The following is a 6,000-nucleotide window of genomic DNA, read 5'->3' on the forward strand; positions in this document are numbered from 1 at the left end:
ACCAGACCCGGCCCAACCCTTTTTCAAAATAATGCCTGTCTTTCAGGTTAATTTAATTTCCAAAGAGAATCATTTACAAGTCAGTCTCTTTCCCGCATCCATTCATTTTGCCAAGTTTATATTCTTTCTGCCCAGTAACCATTTAGTGTCCCTGAACTGAATTACCTATATTCCCCACCTCCCCCCAACCCCAGGAAGATGTGTAAGTATTTGGGATATTGGGCAATCACTCTGTGACTCTACCCTTGTGTGTGGTAACAATAAACTTTGTATACTGTTCTTCTTATTAACCTGCTTGATCATGAGTTGATTTTTCAGCAAAACTTCTGATGGCAGAGGGGAAGTTTTCCCTTAACCTCCACACCCACTATGCTGCTCTACTTTTTCTTTATTCCATAGCATTTGCCTTTTAACTTACTATAAAATCGACTTATTTCTTATCTATCTTATATCTATCCATTATCTGTTATCTATCTATCTTATTTGTCTATCTTTCCTAGCTAGAATATAAGCTCTAGGAAGACAAGAATCTTGGCCTGTTTTTATTCAGATGTATTTCAAATGCCTAGAACAACGTCTAGTATATTAACAGATGTTCAATAATATTTGGGTAAATGACAGAATTCTTTGATATTATAAAAATTAGTCATACTATGCCTTGACCCACCATCCATACCAAATACGAATAATGATGTTTTGTATTATAAGGAAACAAAATAAACTAAACAAAAAGCCAGGTCTGTTTCAGTTTGCTGGGATAAAAATTCAGCAAAAGAACAATTCATCCCATTTTTTCGTTCACGAAATATTTATGGAGGGACCCTGCTGTACCAGCAATATACACACAGCCAGCTTTTTAATTGTAGGTGGAGTAATGGCGTGTTGTAATGTGAGGGCATCTAGAACTTTCTCAGATTGCTAATGACTCCGGGGATGCCAGAGTCCAGAGGGGGCTACCTGTACTCTGGGGAGGACCCTCATTGGAGCAAAAGAGCTTTGCCTTATCTACTGCCACTGACTGGGGGAAGGCCAATGAGGAGTGCAGGCAACTTTACCCCAAAATATGGCTCACTGAGATAGTATTTTGAATTAAAGGTCCTTAGAGACCACCTAAGACTGAAAGAGACTTTCCCCCTAACTACAAAAAGACCTGACAGAGCCACCAAAGAGAACAATTGGTTTTCCTTGCCCTCCCTGTTATCTCATCTTCCATTGCAGAAAAGAAGACCAAGAACTGGGCCCAGCCAGTGACTCCTGCCTGTCTGTAATCCTAGCCCTCTGGGAGGCCCAGGTGGGAGGATCCCTTGAGCTCAGGAGTTTCAGACCAGCCTGAGCAAGAAGGAGACCCTGTCTCTACTAAAAATAGAAAAAAGCAGCCTGGCGAGGTGGCTCAGGCCTGTAATCCTAGCACTCTGGGAGGCTAAGGCCAGAGGATCACTTGAACCCAGGAGTTTGAGGTTGCTGTGAGCTAGGCTGATGCCATGGCACTCTAGTCAGGGCAACAGAGTAAGACTCTGTCTCAAAGAAAAAAAAAAAAAAAAAGCTATAGAAGTTTCTGGGCCCCAGTAGGATACTAGGTAATCACTCTGTGGTTCCCACCCCCGCTCCTGTCCCATGCACCCTGATACATTTTTATACCTTTTCTCCCTGCCTTTGGTTGGTTGATTTTTCAGAGAATCTCCTAGGGTAAAAAGGAAGTTTCCCCTTGGCCTCCACACCAGTTTAAGAATACTTGATAAAAGCAGGGCGTGGTGGCTCACGCCTGTAATCCTAGCACTCTGGGAGGCTGAGGCGGGCGGATTGCTCGAGGTCAGGGCGGATTGCTCGAGGTCAGGAGTTCGAAACCAGCCTGAGCAAGAGTGAGACCCCGTCTCTACTATAAATAGAAACAAATTAATTGGCCAACTAATATATATATATATAATTAGCTGGGCATGGTGGCGCATACCTGTAGTCCCAGCTACTCGGGAGGCTGAGGCAGCAGGATTGCTTGAGCCCAGGAGATTGAGGTTGCTGTGAGCTAGGCTGACGCCAAGGCACTCACTCTAGCCTGGTCAACAAGCGAGACTCTGTCTCAAAAAAAAAAAAAAAAAAGAATACTTGATAAAGACCAGAGAAGGAGAGAAAGGCGGGCTAACAAGAGGAGATGGTGGGTGTCTCCTTCACATTTTTGTGTGAAGACATTGTCGTTTCCTTAGTGTGCTGACCATATTTATTAAAACAAAAATGTTGCATGGCTTTACAAGGAGTGTGTAGTAGAACTAGGAGGAGAACAGAAAACTTAAATCAGGACTGTGCAGAAAATCTGGGCTATATAGGAGACACAGGGAAATTTGGAGGCCTGAACACGGTAGCTGTGTGTCCCTGGGCAAGCTACCTCCTCAGTTCCTGAAACTGCCCTTATAAAATTAATAAAGGGCCACAAGGTGGGAACTGTGGTTGGGGAATACATATACAACCAGCCATCGTTCCCTAGCTTGCTTTCCTATAATTGCCTACTACTCAGGAGTCACATAGCTGATGGCCATAAAGATTCTCAGCTCTCTCCATTGTTTCCATAGATAACATCACCCTTGTGAAACCTAAGGCTAGTTTGTGAGATATCTTCCAGGCCCTGCATTCCAGTGGAACGGCTGACCCACCCAGGACCCTCCCCTAAGCCCAGGAACTGACTCAACTGGTATTGCGACCCCCATCCAAGAAGTGACTCAGCAAAGAAGACAATTTCTATACCCTTATCCTTCTGCCTTGAACTCAGCCAATTATTAGCAGACCCAACTGCCTAGAACTTTGCCTGCCAGCTACCTTTAAAAACCCTTTCTTCCCAATTCTCCAGGAGACAGATTTGACAACTTCCTCCTCTTTCCTTGCACGGTGCCTGCCATATTAAATTCTTTGTCTGCTATTGATAGGAAAACCCACATCTATTACTTGGCACGTTAGCCACCTGAGACCCCCACCCCTCAAGGAAGACCCTCATCAACATAATACTAACCTATTACCTGGCCCATCAACTAACCTATTACCTGGTGGCATTAGCCACAAGAGACCCCACCCCTCCGGACCACCCCAACTTAATAAAAGTGTGAAAAATCGGGTAGATGGGACTCAGAATTTGGTGGTAAGACCCCTCTGAGCTTGCCCGCCAGCAAATAAACTTTAATTCTCTGAGGTCAGGAGTTGGAGACCAGCCTGAGCAAGAGTGAGACCCTCCTCTCTAGAAAAAAATTGGCCGGGAGCAGTGGCTAACGCCTGTAATCATAGCAATCTGGAAGGCCAAGGTGGGCAGATTGCTCAAGGTCAGGAGTTCAAAACCAGCCTGAGCAAGAGTGAGACCACGTCTCTACTAAAAATAGAAAGAAATTAATTGACCAACTAAAAATATATATACAAAAAACTAGCCAGGCATGGTGGCGCATGCCTGTAGTCCCAGCTACTTGGGAGGCTGAGGCAGCAGGATTGCTTGAGCCCAGGAGATTGAGGTTGCTGTGAGCTAGGCTGATGCCATGGCACTCTAGCCTGGGCAACAGAGCGAGACTCTGTCTCAAAAAAAAAAAAGAGAACTGGGATCTGAGCTCCCAAAGAGCAGGGGCAGATCCCTGCCCCTCTGCCTGCAGGGCAGCCTTCGACTTGCCCACCCTGCCTCTGCCTGGACCCTCGGCACTGGCTTCCCACACAGGAACCAGCAGAAGCTGCAGATGCCTCTCCTGCTCTCCCCCAGCACACCCAAGCTCGAGTCCAACACCTTTACTTCTTTTTTTCTTTGAGACAGAGTCTTACTCTGTTGCCTGGGCTAGAGTGCCGTGGAGTGCCATGGCATCAGCCTAGCTCACAGCAACCTCAAACTCTTGGGCTCAAGGGATCCTCCTGCCTCAGCCTCCCGAGTAGCTGAGACTACAGGCGTGAGCCAACATCTTTACTTCTGACATCTCTCAGATCTGCCCACTTCTCTTCGTCTCCACCACCATCACCCTAAGCCAAGACACCGTCATTTTGTGCTGGGGCTAGTACAGCATCCCCTTAATCATTCTGTCGGTGCCCACTGTCTCTTTCCAGTCCACTCTCTGCATTGTAGCCAGTGATTTGTTAAGTCTGAAGATACTTATGTCATTCTCCTGCTTAAAATTTTTCATAGTTTCAGATTGTTTTTAAAATTAAAATTAAAAGCCTTGGCTGGTCCGAAGGTAGTGAGTTATCTCACGTGATTGTTCACAGTCAGTTACAGATTGAACTCCTTGTTCTACTACTTTCCCCCCTCCTCACTACTGCACTTGACTAGTCTTAAAGATAAAAAAATTAAAAAAAAATTGAAAGCCTTACAAAGTTTGGCCCCAAAATTCCTATGTTGAAGTCCTAACCTCTGGTACCTCAGAATATGACTATATTTGGACTTAGGGTCTTTAAAGAGGTCATTAAATTAAAATGAGAGCCGGGCGAGGTGGCTCACTCCTGTAATCCTAGCTCTCTGGGAGGCTGAGGCGGGCGGATTGCTCGAGGTCAGGAGTTCGAAACCAGCCTGAGCAAGAGCGAGACCCCCGTCTCTATTATAAATACAAAGAAATTAATTGGCCAACTAATATATATAGAAAAAATTAGCCGGGCATGGTGGCACATGCCTGTAGTCCCAGCTACTTGGCAAGGCTGAGGCAGGAGGATCGCTTGAGCCCAAGAGTTTGAGGTTGCTGTGAGCTAGGCTGACGCCATGGCACTCACTCTAGCCTCTAGCCTGGGCAACAAAGCGAGACTCTGTCTCAAAAAAAAAAAAAAAAAAATTAAAATGAGGTCATTAGGGTGGGCCCTAATTGAACATGGCTGATGTCCTTGGAAAAGGAGGAGATTAGGGCACAGACGCCCACCATAGGGAAGACCCACAGGGAAAAGACAGTCATCTGCCCACCAAGGAGAGAGGCATCAGGAGAAACTAACCCTGCCAACACCTTGACCTTTGACTTCTATCCTCCAGAATCTTGTGAAAATTAATTTCTGTTGTTTCAGCCACCCGCTGGTCTGTGGTACTTTGTTATGGCAGTGCTGATAAACTAACACAGACCCCTACTCACCCCTCCAACTCTATGGCTCTATAAAGTTCCCTTTTTGAAGTTTCTAGAAGTTTCTTGGCCTGCTCCCTCCCACCATCCCCAACCTTTTCTCCCTTGCCTGTTCCCACTACAGAAGCCAAATACCAGCTTTCCCGGACTCCCTCGCAGCAGAGGATGGCCCTGTGATCAGCCCTGGCCCCTGAGCAGTGAGGACTGCAGGAGGCTTCTGGGAAGATCTCTCTTTCCTGGATAAGAGACGGGCTCCCACTTGGTCCTCTCTCTGCTTCCTGCCTTTGAAAATCCTCTGTTGTCTGCAGCTGGGCCACTAAGAAGACACACCTGAGAACAAGAAGTGCCGCATGGATGATCGCAGAGCAGAGAATAGGAGGCGGCCTCCTTGATGACAACGTGGAACAGTCAAGCGGTGCCAGCAGCCACCGCTTCCGTACTTTTTTCCATGTGGAGAAAATAAATTGCAATTGGTTTAAGTCACCAGCAGTCAGATTTTCTTGGAGCCAAAAACATCTCTCACCAATGTATGACTCAATGCTTTGCACATGTTGTTCCCTCTTTCTGAGATGTTGTCCCCTCCCCTTCCAACCTTCAGACCTCAGCCCAAGTGCCACTTTCTTGAGGAAGCATTCTCTGAGCCGACCAAATCTAACTTCCTCTGACCCACCCTTATGCTCAAGTTCCATGCCCTTCCTAACACCTACCATGATTGTGTTGGGGGTTTAGAAAAATGATACCCCTGGCTGGGCATAGTGGCTTATACCTATAATCCTAGCACTCCGGAAGACTGAGATGGGAGGATGGCTTGAGACCAGGAGTTTAACACCAATCTGAGTAATATAGTAAGACTCCCTTCTATACAGAAAGAAAGAAAGAGAGAAAGAGAGAAAGAGAGAAAGAAAGAAAGAAAGAAAGAAAGAAAGAAAGAAAGAAAGAAAGAAAGAAAGAA

The 6,000-nt window shown here is 46.0% G+C and overlaps 1 long non-coding RNA gene across 3 annotated transcripts in view; it reads left to right on the forward strand.

The window, feature by feature from the left end:
* Positions 1 to 5,527, forward strand: part of LOC105873237 (uncharacterized) — a 19,432-nt gene extending 13,905 nt beyond the window's left edge. For all 3 annotated transcript variants that reach the window (XR_012921039.1, XR_012921038.1, XR_001154944.3), the window contains one exon: positions 5,173 to 5,527. This is a non-coding gene — a long non-coding RNA (uncharacterized LOC105873237). The remainder of the gene's footprint in view (positions 1 to 5,172) is intronic.
* Positions 5,528 to 6,000: the final 473 nt, after the last annotated feature.

This window comes from Microcebus murinus, chromosome 9 (assembly GCF_040939455.1).
Source record: "Microcebus murinus isolate Inina chromosome 9, M.murinus_Inina_mat1.0, whole genome shotgun sequence".
Taxonomy (NCBI): domain Eukaryota; kingdom Metazoa; phylum Chordata; class Mammalia; order Primates; family Cheirogaleidae; genus Microcebus; species Microcebus murinus.